Genomic DNA, 15,016 nt, shown 5'->3' with positions numbered 1-15,016 from the left:
CTGACTGCAGATGAACAAAGCTAAAGCGGCACCAGCACGCCTGTGGCTTGATGCATCAGTGAAAGGAAGAAAACCTTAAGCTGTATTATTTTTTTTAAATACTACATTCATGATATTTGGACTAATATTTTATGTTTTTCAGGTTGAAGACATCAGACTATTTGCTGTTTGTCTGCCATTACACCCTTGAAGCTATGCCCACTAGCTTTACCAGGGAACCATTTCCTCCTCTTCTGCACGCTGCATCCCAAGTTTTTGTATACATTATTCTATACCTTGCTCATTAACATTCCTTTAGTGCAAAACAAGCATATCTAAAAACAAAAACATGTATTAAAACAATACTCTCTACATTCCCCACGTAGCGCTCAGTGGACGCGAACACAAACCAAGCTGCAGAGGAAGAGCCAGTTCAGCATTTCGGTACGCACGGAGGAACATCCATCCAACCCGTTCCTCGCCGCCGTAAGTAGCTGAGTCAGCCTCACAACAAAATGGCAGCTCAGGGCCTGTTATTAATGCAGCCGTACAGATATAGCAGCGCCTGTTCCTCTCGCTACAGATGCGTGTTTCCTGTCCCATGGCAGTAAGATGACAGTTTCCAGTTAAATGAAAAACCAGGCCAGTGGAAACACCACCGTTACAGCTTTAGCAAACGGAGACACACTCAGAAGTGAGAAAAACCTTCTGCGAGAGCCCCGTTCCCTTCCGCAGGGCTGGAAGGGAAAGCTCGAAGTTAATTAAGGAATGGAGAAATACCTTGTGTATGATTCAGAGATAAATATTATGGATGAGCTCCTGCTTGTATGGTAACATCGCCGCTCCCCCTCCAACAGAAGGAGGCTCTGCTAATACACACCAGAAACCCACGTTTTCCTTTCCCACACCACCGCTCGCCGCCCCGTGACAGATCGGAGCATCAGGGACTTGCTCCCCAGCTGCTTCCAGCCGACGAGCGCCCCGCTCACAGCCGCAGGCCCTGGGCACACAGCCTGGCGGTGCTCCGCTAAGAGTTCATCCCACAGCTTTCACGGTAACCCACCAGCTCTCCCACACTACATCTCAACGGCTCTTTGCGTTGAGAATACCAAACAATTTCTTAAGGGGAAAAACATATATAAATAAGGAAGCCACTCTCTTTTGTGGCGGAACATTAAAGAAAATGAGAAGCACTTGAGAAGTACTAGCTCCTTTTTATTGCTGGACGTCACGACTCCACCTCCAGCCACACAGCGCTGCACCACGCACGGTTCTGACATCAGTGAAGGGAGGGCGGCCGCAGGCTCTTGGTCTGGGCAAGAGCCTCCTGGTAAAGCTGCATCTGTAGCTGCTCGTCCTATGAATCCTGGAGGAAAGCATTCACATGCTACAAAGGCCTTATCAACTATCCAAAGTTGTAAAAAATTGCTCTTCTCCTTACATAGAATGGCTCGGGTTGGAAGGAACCTCACAGACCACCCAGTTCCAACCCCCCTGCCACGGGCAGGGACACCTCCCACCAGGTCAGGTTGGCCAAGGCCCCATCCAGCCTGGCCTTGAACACCTCCAGGGATGGGGCATCCACAGCCTCTCTGGGCAACCTGTGCCAGTGCCTCACCACCCTCTGAGTGAAGAACGCCCTCCTAACCTCTAACCTAAACCCTCCCCTCTTGTAGTTTACAGCCATTCCCCCTTGTCCTGTCATCTGACTGGGCAAAGAGTTGCTCTCCAACTTTTTGTTTTTAAAACAAAAAATGGGTGGTGAGGCACTGAACAGCACCCTGCACTTGGGCTTGTTGAACCTCGTTAGGTTCCCATGGGCCCACTTCCCCAGTTTGTCCAGGTCCCTCTGGATGGCATCCCTTCCTTCTGGTGTACTGACTGCACCGCTCAGCCTGGTGTCATACGCAGGCTTGCTGAGAGTGCACTCGATCCCATTGTGTCATCGATGACAATATTGACCAGCACCGGTCCCAGGACAGACCCTGAGGGACACTGCTCGTCACCAGCCTCCACCCGGACACGGAGCCATCGAGCACCACTCCCTGGTCTCTCAAGCCAGCTCCTTACCCACTGAACTGTCCACCCATCAAGTCCATCTCTCTCCAATTTGGAGACCAGGACGTCATGTGGGACCGTGTTAAAGGCCTTACAGAGGTCCAGGTAGATGACATCGGTCGTTCTTCCCTTGCATGGGATGTCTGTGACCAGCAAGCAGAAATGCTGCTTGTTCCTACCTGCTTGACAGCTCTCCTAGAACAGAAGGTGGGACAGCAGAGATCTGCACGTGCTAGACCTCACAGTAGTCTAAGATGCGCAGTACCTCATGCCCTCAAAATAAACTGAGACAGACTCCAGCCACTTTTAGAAGTCTTGGTGAATGGGGGAAAGAACACAGCATCCATCACGCAGCCAGCAAATACTGAACCGTGCCCATCACCACCCGTAGTCGTTCCCCAGTTTAGAGAAACAGAGGGAATTATTTTAATATTAGAGACACCTGTCCATACGTTGCAACCCTCATCCCTAGTCTGCAACCTTCTCCCCAGGAGAGTTTTTACACAAGTGACACCAAAGAGCAACGCAAGACGAGCAGAGCAGCCTCCGCTTCATTTACATCCCACACCACACCCGCTCTTCATTTTATCTTGCCTGCACTATCAGGGAGCAGGCAGTGCCTGGTATGCATACTGTCCCATCATGTTTGCCACCCCCTAATAGCCAGTTTCACGTCCTGCACCAGTACTTCTCGTCCCTCAGCTCCGCTGGTTCCCAAGCTCCTTGTACTTCTGTCACTGACCATTTTGACGGCTCCTCTCGTCCCGTCCAGTTTTCCACTAATGGATCTTTCACCAGCTGAACTGCTGGTCCCATTACGAGACCGCGGTACTTTCTGCTTACCTCTCACCTTCTGCTCCCTTCTCGCCTGCGAGTTTACCAGACCATCCCATCTGCAATACAACAGTTATTGCGAGAGTCCCGAATGCATAGACGTACTTCAGGGTAAACACTAACAATTCATTTCTTGTGGCTTCCCCGCTTTTACACAATATTGAGAAGTCCTACTGCTCCAAGCAGCAACTACTTGTCTCTGCCAGCTGCCAAGGACAGCCCCTTTGAGGACGGAGTAAGCTACCACCTCTCCGGTCCATGAGAAAAGCATGCAACCTTGGTAAGGCACCCAAAAAGGTGTGAGAGAAGGAAGAGACTCCCCTCCATCCACCTCACAAAGCTACCACGGTTAGACAGTCCCTAGTCCCAGCGATTTAGCACTTTAGGTACAAACGCTGCTCATCTCAGTCTGACTTCATGGTGCACTGGCAGAGATCAGACCAAACCTGCCCTTACACTCGGGGTTGTCACTCTGACCCCACCAAAAGGGAACGCACTTCGGTGCAGTTAACAGGAAGAACGCGCTGTTCTTCTGTCAGACGCCCTTACAGGTTCCCTCCATTTCTCCAGATAAGCAGCGCTTTCCACCTTCCCATCCCCAATTCCAGAAGATCCCGTTTCTCGGATCCTGCTAGAGGAAGCCCGCAGAGCTTTTGGCTTCCTGTCCTCTCTCACCCTTGGTGCTTTATTTCCACATCTCTAGACCAACAGGCACCTTTAAATAGCTCCGTCTCAGATATGCCTGGTGCACGAAGATCGCTTGATCTGGAAAGCGAGGAGGGATGACGCACCGCAGCGAGGGTTCCGCATGCAAAGCGGCGTTACGCCATCCAGCACCCAGCGTTCAAACGCGGCCTCGGGGACCCCGAGCCTCTGCTGCCACGGTGGCCATGAAACCCCGAGCTGAAGACATCTCAGACTTCCACCCCAGTCCTTTCCTAGAGGAGAAATATGCCACGCAGCACGTTAACTACAACTGGACACAAGGAGAACTGCCTTCATGGCCACAGGCACCTTGGGGATACCCCAAGGTAGGTGCCCAGATACCAAGATCCCCAGAAACGAAGATCCTAAAACACGAGGTTATTCTAGAATACACGGAAGACTTGTTTTCACCACGGGTACCATTGCCAAGTAGTCAGTGAATTTTTGATCACCGTCAAATTCCTGCTCCTACGCCTGCATGAGGCACCTCCAGTAATGCTGACAGTATTTAAAGGACTGCTTTTAGACTCGATTCCAGGTGTTTGAGTAGAGCTTCTGCCAAGAGAGAAGGGAAGTGCTGAACGCAGACCCAAGTAGTTCAAAGAGCCTTCGAGACATGAAGATTGAGTTCCGCTGAACTCTGGAAGTAAATAATCGTCTAAGGAAACATCCACGAACAGGAAGCCAGACGTTTTCCAGAGTCACACGAGACTTGCTACTTGCAGAACGAGCTCGTACTTCCCAAACGCAGGTAGTAGAGGGAAGAATGAAGATCTTCAGCTGTAAGGAAGCAGATACTCCTTGGCGATATCCGCCTTTAATCCTTATTAAAGAGGACAAGCTTTAACAAATGGTCCTCTGCGAGTATTCAGGCTGACAAAGTCAGGCAGTGAGGTTCACACAATCAGACAGTAAATAAGCAGCTGCACATGGCTTCTTTTATGGCACCACGGATTTTCATATGTCAAGAGCAATTTGACTAAGGAAACAACAAGCAATGATTCAGAAAGTTGGAGGAATGACTCACGGCCTTGTAAATCACCGGTGTGAAGGCCCTGCCAAGGTCTTTCCAGAAGAGCCCTGAACCCCAAAGGAGAGGTGAGCTCCTGCAGCCTTGCTTCGGCAGTGCACAGCCAGCCAAGGGGCACGGGGAGGGCGAGGAGCCGTCACCAAGTGCATTACAAGGCAGGGAAACGCATGACAGGAGGCCGAGAACACCCCCGAGAACTGAGATGAAATACTTTGACAGATGATTTTTGAACCTTTCTGTGGGTCAGATGTGTCGAAATGAAACAAAAACCTAAACGCACAGAGCCAGACCCACAAAAAGAAGAACCACGGCAGATAACGCTCTCGGTAAGAAAGTGAATTCCTTTTTGGTAGAAGCTCAATAAAAACAGAAAGTGATTTAAGCAAAACCAGAGTATGTCTTCACAGCTGAACAACTCCGCTGCTAGCAGGGCTGTTAGCTAATTTTAGCTATCACAGTTGCATTCCCAACAGCACCTCTAGCTTCCTGTGTGGATGAGGAGTTTTGCTAAAAGCAGCCCTAGTTTGGATTCAGAGCATGCAAATTTCAGGAGAATGGTGATTTCTGACCAGTCCCTTCCATCAACGCTGATGCAAAACAAAAAACTGTCTTTCACATTTCAGTTTAATCCTCTTCTGAAATATTTATTTTCGGAACAATTCATTGAACAGCAAACCTTCAGCCTAGCTGAGTTACAGCTAAAAATAAAGGTATTAAAGTTCAGGAATTCCTCCTGCTGTCGTATCTAATCAATACAGACCCACCGTGACTCCTGTCATATGCTTTAGTTGTCAAAGCACATGCCCGCGCCCACACTTAGGCAGTGTTATCCAACAGCCTGCCATCTTTTGGGGTAATAATACCAGAGAGAGACATTTTTAATGAGTTGAGATGTTACAGAGACTCAGAAGCGAAGACTCAGTTGCACGCACATTAGAACACGAAGCTATAAATACCGGAGCCCAGTCCTGACCTACCGAATCCTAACGCATCTCAGCTCAACTACACCAAGCTGAAGCTCACCCAGCAGCCTTTTTCCCTTAGCTGGGTCCAAACATTAGCGGTCACCTGAGGAGGACGGAAAGAAAAAGCAGCCCTCGCTGCTCAGCCCTCACTGGCCCTCCAAGAAAAGCCTGCTGAGCCGACTGCACCTCCCGCGGCCGGGGGGACCTTACGGCTGCCCCCCAGCAGCACGCTCAGGGCCAGGACACCTGGAGAAGGCGCTCGCACCGGTCAGGTCACACTCTTCACACTCTCGAGAACACCCCCAGCACGCTGCTCTGACCCCAGCGCGGTCAGAAGCACCAGGGATCTCCCCAGCACAGACACAGACCCCAGACGCCGAGACGCTTTTCCTTCGTGCACTGGTTTGATACTCACATCATTCCCAGCTCCCCAGAACCCACCGCGGCTGATCCTCCTCTGCCACTACCGCAGACACATCCTAGGAGTCCCCCAGCCCCCTCCTGTAAGAAGCAGGGGGTCTTTGCAAGGCCTTCTCTCTCGCTGCTTTTAAAAAATAATCGTAATAGGAGATGCATTATCATTTTTACTAGTCTTTTAAAGAGACTTTTATAAAGTCTTTGCTCTCCATAATTTCTTTTCTCCCAGCTGAATGCCTGGCCCTCAGGGCTGTTCGTGAGGAGGTAATTCTGACAGCCTCCGACTCCCCGCACTCTCCTCCGCAGCTCTCCCTCCAGCCTGCCCCAGCAGCCGCCACCCGCCCGCGACAGCTTCAGCCAAAGGACCGGGAAGAAGCCAACCTCCAGCTCCGAGTCCGGGCAGGCACTGAGGCCGCACGCCCAGCAGGCAGCAGCAAAACCTGGGGCAGGCTTGTCAGCAGCAGGATGCAACAATGCAACGTGCAAAGCAAAGAGCACCCTTCTCCACGCACTTCAGCCCCACTCCGCCCATTCACGCCAGCGCTAACTCAGACGGCGCCGCTGCCCTCCCGCCGCCTACCCCGCAGGTCGGGAGAGGGCTCGCCACCGAGGCTGCCCCTTCCCCTCCGCCTGCACAGCCAGCAAACCGCTGTGCGGGTCGGAGCCGTGAAGCGGGCAGCGATGCTGCACACGTTCACAAGGTAACTCGAACGCGCGTGAAGCACACCCACCTGCTGGCAGCCCGAGCGGAGAACACCGGGGGCTCCCTGGGACTCTCAAACACCATCGTGCCTTGACTGAGGGAAGGAAACTCATTCTGCACAAGAAAGTTGCAGGTGCCGACAGCAATTTCACAAAGTTAACAGATTAATTTGTTTGCAGCTTCAGCTAACGAGCAAAGAAACAGTTCAGGTCTCCCACTTCTTGGGGACCTCAAAGTCCAGCTCAGCAGCGACAAGTTGCAAGGGGACGGCTTTAAAGCGGAACAACTGTCAGAGTTCTGAACCGCCTCCGCGGTTTTACAATTGCAAGGAAGGATGGACACTCACAACACTTGGACGTACCCATGTTTTCAAGGTGACGCCCGCCAACCTGCATAACCTAAGCGCCAGCATCACCCACCTTGTCCCCTCACTTACTCACAAGGTTCCTGCAGAGGTCCCAGCCCTCCTCTCCCAGCCCCGTCCCCCCGAGCAGGCGCAGCACGAGGGGATCACACCGTGGGTACCTGCGGATGGCAGAGCAAGGAGCCGCACGGCACCTCTCGGGGATGCTGCCAACAGGCTTCACCACGCGCTGAGAGCTCACCGCACCTTCAAGCGCCTTCACAGGGGCATTTATGGGATCTTCTATACGTTAAAGGACCCGCGGGGAAAGCAGCGGGCGCTCTTTGCGTTGAGGAGTACTTGGCACTTCTGAATGGGTCAGCTCACGGGGACCCCAACTCAAAGCGTGGCAGTGACAGGAATCGTGCTTCCTCGCCCGGCCTTGCAACCGCCCCAGCGCTGACCTAGCAGAAATACCTTTAGGGCACATTTTTGAGGTTCATTCTAACAACGGATTTGACGTGGAATGTTTTGGAGGAAAAACTAAACGCCCCCAAATCCTGCAACCTATCAAGTACTCGAATTAAGCAGAATACGCGCTGCGGATGCTTGACTAGCAGCCTGGATTAAAAGCTCTGAAAGCATATGTTGCTGAGCTAAAAAGAAAAGGTATCTATGTACAGAAGGCCATTTATTTAAGACCAAATTCTCATACCCAGCTGTGCTCTAAGTAAACAAAAACCAGTATCTGGGCAATCAGTCTGACAGGTTTAATAACTGGTGCATTGTAAGTGTTCCCAAATATCTTAAATATTTAACCGAAAAGGAACTGAACTAGATGTTAACCATATCCTTCAAAAAAAGTCACACCCAAGCCAAGACCATCACTTTAGAAGGCGAGCAAGACTAAGAAACATCCACTTAATAGCAAATTCAGCGCCTCCTTTTTTAAGGCTATATATTTTAAGAACTAGCTGCTCTTTTTATCAAGAAGTCTGTGAGCTGATCTGAATTCAGGCCACACATTTCCCTAACAAGCCACAGCACCCAGCTTCTGTCGCGGCTCTGTGTTCTATTTATCGTCCTCATCTCCCTAAGAAATAAGGAACAGGAGGCAACGTTTTCAAGCGACGCTCATCCCTTTCACATAGCGGGCCACCAAAAGACATTTCTCTGCTTCCTCAAGGGGCAAAACGGCAACAAGGAACAGGAGGAGTAAGAGGGAGCAGGGGCAGAAGCAAAACAAATTCCACACTCACAGCACTGCCACCGGAGTGCTAGCAAGCAGTGCACTTTTCTGCTTGCCTTTTTTCGGGATTCCCTGCTGAGCACAGACGCTGCTCCGCAGGAAACTCTATCTTCCTCCACCCGATACCTGCTACCTGCGCACGCGCGGGGTTCGCGGGTTGGTTTCCAGTGCCTCGTTTCTCTGCTACAGAAATTGGAGACTACGCCGAGCAGCGAGGCTCTAGGGGCACGAGCAGCAGGGCCGGTTTCAGCACAGCCAGATAAGGTCTTTTTAGAAACACCTGACACTCGTTAGTCACAGGTGAACAAAAGCGTCCCCAGGGCAAGCCACACACACGCTGCTGCTTAAAGCAGATGAAAGCAGGAAAGCAGCACCTCCTCTGTACAAGAGCTCATGTATTAAAAGGGTGGATGGAAACGAACGTTTTTAAGTTTAGACCATGCCAAAATTCAGTATTTACAAGTGAGAATCACAACAGAACTTGACGTTACTTTTACCTTTTCCATATCGACTTTGGGACCTATTTAGCCAACGACGACACAGAAGATCCATCATCAGCTCTTACTAGACGGAGGGAACGCATTCCTTTTTCTAGTGCTGCCAGACAATGTAACTAGTACAGAAAGGAATAAATTTTAAAAAAAGAAACGCTATTTTTTTTGTTGTTACACAAACAGCTTTAGAGTCTCTGCATCATCGGTAGAGTTCTCTCTGCCTTCCCCAGGGAGAAAGTTTTAATAGGGGTCAGAAAGGGGGAGGAAAAAAAATAAAACATTTAACCCCCCTATGCACAGACACACCATCACTTTTACATAAGTGCCAGAAGCCACTGAGCTTCTCGACTTGCTTTTCTGGAATCAGCCCCTAAGGAGAGCCGCTGCCCCACGCATCTCTAGGGCAAGCGGCACCAACTCCCCTCGGGGTGAGGCCCAGCTGAGGACACCGAGGGCGACTCTGAGCCGGTGTAACTGCACAGAGAGGTCACCAAATATCCCAAGTTGGAAGGGACCCACCAGGATCATCGAGTCCAAGTCCTGGCTCCGCACAGGATCACCCCAAACCCAGGCCCTGTGTCTGAGAGCGGTGTCCAAACGCTCCCTGAGCTCCGGCAGCTCGGGGCCGTGCCCCCGTCCCCGGGCAGCCTGTCCCAGTGCCCGACCACCTCTGGGTGCAGAACCTTCCCCTAACCCCCAGCCTGACCCTCCCCTGTCCCAGCTCCGGGCCGGTCCCTCGGGTCCTGGCGCTGTCCCCGGGGAGCAGAGCTCAGCGCCTGCCCCTCCGCTCCCCTCGTGAGGAAGTTGAAGGGCAAGGAAAGAACGCCAAACGAAAACAATCTGAACACAAAGTTAAACCTGCCCAGAGCTCCAGTGATCCTCAACATTTGACAGCGCAATGTTCCAAATCGTGCTCTGTCAGAGCCTGGGCTGCAGAGTGAAGAATTACAGGTCCTCACCACTGTCTTTCTATAGCCTGTGAAAACACACCCCACTCAGCTCTGGGTGCTGCAAAACAACCCTGGCAGACTTTTGGGGGGGGTTATTTTTTAAATGTAAATCTGAACAGCCTTTCCTTGAGCCATGGCTATTCAGTAGCACAGGGACTGTGCGCTTTTCCTACGATCAAAATATTTGCTTCTAAACTAGAGGGCATCCTCTAACAGCTAACGATGACACTCAGATCATTACACACTGTATGAAGCGTTGTAGCCGACTAAAACCAAGACCATTTGGAATAGGACTATATTCCAGAAGTCTTCAGGACTTGCTGCTCGAAAGCTCTAGGTGCACAAGACCAGATCCACCACAATTACACAGTACCAGCGCCCCGAGACACCAGAGCTGCTGATACAGTGAAGTGCACGACGGAGCCTGGTCATGCAGAGACATCAGAGCCTCGTGAGGACGCCACATGGGTGGAAGTGATCTGCAGAACATCCCTCCACGTCCCGCTGCCCTTGGCCCCGCTAGGAGCGGCACGCCGGGTTTGGTGGAGCTCAGCCTGGGACAGCTGCTGGCGGTGTTCTGGAGATCGCTCGGCTTCCCCGTCACTCGTGCCGAGGACCAAGCAGCGGGGAATTAAGGCGGGCAGGGGGAGCCACACAAATCAGCTGTGCTCCCCTTGTGTGTCCTGCAGCACCTACATTTACGGCCTGTGGTTAAAATCAGAGCAAGCACGGGTAGATTTGTTGCGCAAGGTGTAAGCAGAAAGCGATATCCGTACCTGCTGAAAGGGGAGAAGGGGAGATAGAGGTCAGAACAGTGAACCAGATAGGATTAAGATCTTTAACATTTAGTTATTTGCCTAATGGATTCCGTATCACATTTCCAAGGCACAAAGCAGCCCATTTTACCCCTTTCTCCTACAACAGTCGGCCTGACTCACAGCACTCCTCTACCTGACCGACAGCCTCCTGCTGCACTATCGCGCGCACGAGCGGTGAGAAAACAGTAAAACAGTAAAACACTGCTTTGTCTTTTAGAGGGGGAAGGAAGGGGCAAAACAGAACGTGTGCTAAACAGCCTTTGGGAAGGAACAGCACAAAACAGGACTGCACTCTTTGCGACATCTTTTCCCTACCATCTGCCACTATCATCCCATAATCTACCTCAAACTGTCGGGTATAATTTTCTTTTTAATAGGGACTATGCTTTTGGGGTTTCCATAGGAGTCTTCACACTTTGAGGTGATGTAAAAACGCAGCCTGCCACAAGTGGAAACTCTCATCTCTCCCAAGAGGAGCAGTCCCTGGGACTCAGACTGCCTTTTGCTGCTGATTGGTTTTTAAACCTGTAAAGGTAAGTTAACTACCACCCACCCACCCCCCTTTTTTTTCTTTTTACAAAGGGACTGAAAAAGCAGCAGTCTGATTCGATGCCAATTTGCAAATTGATTAAACATTTAGTCCGAGCTACAAGACGCTAACCGTGTGCATCAGAACTAGGGCTGCTTAAGTCACTGTATCACTCCTTGGCAGGTTAAAGGCAAAAGTAACTGGACTTGAAACTACCTGACAAATACTTGTTTGCAACTTTAAAAGAGTATTTAAGGCAGAATGTTTCTAATGGTAGCAAAAAAATTAACTAGAAGAGAGGAAAAGCACCAGCTTCCCATGGTGCAACTGCCTCTGAAAACAGATTTGCCCCATTTGGTGTGAAGCAGAATGGATTCCTAGCACCCATCAGATGACGGCAGGCTACAAGGTGCAGACAGCTGTGAGAAGCCCGATCAGGTGAAGGAGTTAGCTCGGTACTGCGACACGATACCCGCAGCGGTGCACCTGACGCAGGCTCTGAAGCGATGCCCTGCAGGATGGTTGCAGAGCACAGCACCACCGGGTACGGCCGCACATCCGACATTCACTTTACCCTGCTCTAAGACACTGTGGCGCATCGTTAAACTTCAACAAAACATGCACATACAGACAGCGAGGAGTTATGGCCATGGCCAAAACAACTAGAGGCATGGGGGACGTGAGACTCGTCTATTTTTATTTTGCTGCACCTTTGCAAATTGCTATTCAGTCACAGGGAATAAAACGTGAGATGGAGAACTAGAGGGGAGAAAAAAGTGAGGCGGCACTGTAGAGGACTCCTTCCCCACAGACCCTATTCCATTTCGCTGAACACAGGAGCAGCTGCAGTGAGTGAGAGTCATCACGACGACAATACCCTAAACAAGGGGAGCTTGGTGCGATTCCAGATACCTGTTCTATGCTTACCAGGGGAAGTTTACATCATTTCTGCTCTGAAAACATAAAGTTTCCCATCAAGAGTGAGAACAGCACAACAAGGGCACCTCACAGCATAAATCAGCGCACAGATTCCCTACCTTAAGTCTTAGCTTCCAGAAATCTAAAGCTACGCAAACGCGATACACCAAGCGCTGGGGTATGACTAGATGAAAAAATCCCTTGTGAAAATGTTTCGAAAATGTTTGCGATGTGCCAGTAAAGCTAGCTTCCAGCTGTGCGCTCAACCCCATATGATTCTCATTTCTCACAGCTATTGGAACCAAGAAGTGCTGCAGAGCCCCGAGCTGCAGGAGCTTGCACGAGGGAGGGCGGGCGGAGGAACACGCACACGGCACGTCCTTTATCCAGCGCAGCAAGGCCCCGACCGAGCAGAGAAGAACCCTAAGGGCTGTCCCAACGGCAGAGGAAGTCCATTCCTAGTAAAGGTCCTTTACTAGGAGCTGTGCCCACGCACCCACCCTGCTCGCGCTGCCCTCGGCTGCATGGGGCTGCCCTGGGAGGAGCCACCTGCAAACCGCCCGTGCCTGCGTGGGTTTAGGATCCGCGGGTTTAGGGCCTATCACAAGCTCACCAGCGAGTCCCAAAGCTGTTGCGCTGCTTCAGTGCACCAGCACCCTGACTGCAGCTCTGCACCCACAGGTCGTGCTCCCAAATACTGAGTCGCCACCAGTGGAATCTGGCCAGGAGGTGGGAAGGGGATGAGAGCAGCCCCAGCGGAACAAGAAGCCGTATGCGCAGCTCTGCCCCATGCTGCCCTGCCTTCAGGGACTTCCCAGTCTGCAGCCCCCAGCAAGCGGCACTCACTCCGGCCGCATTTACGTTTAGAAGCTGTTTCGGTTCCAAAATGACTGATGAACTCTTCTCCCCCTCCATTTTTAAGACAAATTCCAAGAAGGAAGATAAGTATCTTACGCTGTCTCACATCCAGCCGCATTATTATTTTTTCAAACAGTTCTCAGCATTTCACCCACAGACAGAAATAAACCGTTTGAATTTGAGTCGAACAGGAACTTTTTGGCTCCCCCTACGCACAGATACTGCGTTTCAAACGGGAATCAGCCTCTGGCTTGCAAAGCTCTCAAGGACAACAGATAATCACAGACTGGTGAGAAACCGAAGGAACAAAACAACAACTACTACAACTTGAGGAACAGGAGCTCTATTTTTTGAAGTCAACTTAGAATCAAACTCCTTTTGTTTCTGGCACATGACTGAATTCCAGCTCAGTGAGACAGATACAACTGCCAACTCCCACAAGCAGCACAGAAAACGAAGAGCTGGGGTTTGCTCTTCCTGCAGACTTCAAGTTAATCGCACACTTTACAGCACCGCAATTTTATCGTTTTAAAAATGGAAACAGGTAGAAAGCATGAGATTTTTCATCACCACTTGAGAGTCACTTGCAGTATGGAAGATTCCACTGTTTCCCCAACTTTTACTGTCATTTACTATTCAAGCAGAAGCACCTCTGGCCACATGCACACTAACGTCCTACTTATCAATTCATCGTACTAAGCTCTAAAATAAATAAATAAAACTATGAAGATAGAGACCATATTAAGTAAAAATGCTAAGACCGTATTTCATACAGATTCTTTAAAAAAACGATCAGTACGCTTGCCAGAAAAACACACTAAATTCACAGGGAGTAGTTCCAGCTTACCCCACCTCAAAGAGCAGAGCCCATTTCCGAAGGGCAGCGACGAGCCGCACCGCTGGCGCCTCTACCTGCCGCCGCGCCACGACTGCACGCGAGCGTCCACGCGGCTCCCGCAGACGCGACCGAGCGCATTGCTCGGTGGTCAGCCGGTTCAGCACACTTTTGTTTCAGCAAATAGTTGGAGCATTGCACAGAGACCAGTTGGTCACTAGGATGAGATCATTCCCAACAGCAAACTCTGTCAAAAAGCTGTTTGTTACACGCTGCTGCGCTTCAGAAAGTTCGCTTCGTTCCGTGATTGTAGATGGTGCGTGGAAAGGTTCGCTTGATTGTTCAGAAAATATTCAGGGTTTCGGTTTTTTCTGTTGCTTTTTTGTTTTTAAATATTTCTACCTCTTTAGATTTAGCACTCTTATGAAGATATTTTTAGGCAAATTATTAAGAACATAAGGGGGCGACTCCTGACTCCAAGTATCAGAGGGTCTGGTGAAGGGCTTCCGCCCCAAGTCCAAAAGAAGCGCTTTTTAACTCTTACAGCCTCCCTTCAGTCCCTCTTCGCATCCCTTTCACGTAAGGAGAAAGCATCCTGACCTGCACACAGCTGGCCTCAGGCTGCAGAACAAGAACACAGCAGCACAGAAGGAAAAGGTTGCTACAGCTTGAGGTACCCTTGCTGGAGAACAAACGAGGAAGAAGAACAGTGCCCACACCACCACCCTCGCTTCCAAAGGCAAACCCACCTCTTGGGCTCCCCTCGCAGGAGCTCAGACACCTACTTTCAAAAGGTGGCTTCAACCAAGAGCCCGACAGGCTCCGGGCAGCCGACTCCTCCATACAAACCCCAAAACCGGCGTCTGCGGTTCTGATACGTACCTGCCCGAGGGCGCGGGCACTGGTCGTGCTGAAGATCAGCACGTTGCAGATTCACGGGGGAGGCATCCCCGTGCGGGCCTCCAAAGGAGCTGACCCCACACACCCCCAGCACACAAAGCATCGGGCTGAAATACCGAAGTGCCCACAGCACCCCCGCTTTGGGTGAAGGGGGCTCCAGGCCCTGGAAGCTGGAAATCCTGGTTCCATTTCCTCCCCAGCCTGAGACCACCCAGACCCACGTGCCCCCTTCCGGGCAGGGCTCTCCCAGCCGCGGGCACCTCGCGCAGTGCAGCAGCTCCCGCAGGGCAGCTGGGCCAGGAACGGGGAGCTACAGGCACACGAGCAGCCAGAGCATCTGCCCGTCCCTCCTAGCTGAGCGCTCGAGGCTTTCACTTCTGCTTCAAGAACTGCTTCGGCTTTATGCAAGAGGCTTGCTGGGCAAAATCAGA

General features: G+C 51.1%; 1 protein-coding gene across 50 annotated transcripts in view; it reads right to left on the bottom strand.

Moving 5' to 3' along the window:
• MAP4 (microtubule associated protein 4) overlaps positions 1 to 15,016 on the bottom strand; it is a 154,449-nt gene that overhangs the window by 125,715 nt on the left and 13,718 nt on the right. For 9 of the 50 annotated variants that reach the window (XM_050708500.1, XM_035554476.2, XM_050708508.1 and 6 more), the window contains exon 2: positions 8,781 to 8,896. The exons of 39 other annotated variants lie outside the window; for them this stretch is intronic. The gene's annotated coding sequence lies outside the window, so the exon portion shown is untranslated. Of the gene's footprint in view, positions 1 to 8,780; positions 8,897 to 13,702; positions 13,864 to 15,016 lie in introns of those variants that run through there. 2 more of the 50 variants (XM_035554486.2, XM_035554500.2) reach the window with 2 other exon arrangements.

The sequence above is a fragment of the Cygnus atratus genome, chromosome 2 (assembly GCF_013377495.2).
Source record: "Cygnus atratus isolate AKBS03 ecotype Queensland, Australia chromosome 2, CAtr_DNAZoo_HiC_assembly, whole genome shotgun sequence".
NCBI lineage: Eukaryota > Metazoa > Chordata > Aves > Anseriformes > Anatidae > Cygnus > Cygnus atratus.
The sequence above is the reverse complement of the archived record's forward strand: the minus strand, read 5'-3'. Positions and strand labels throughout refer to the sequence as shown.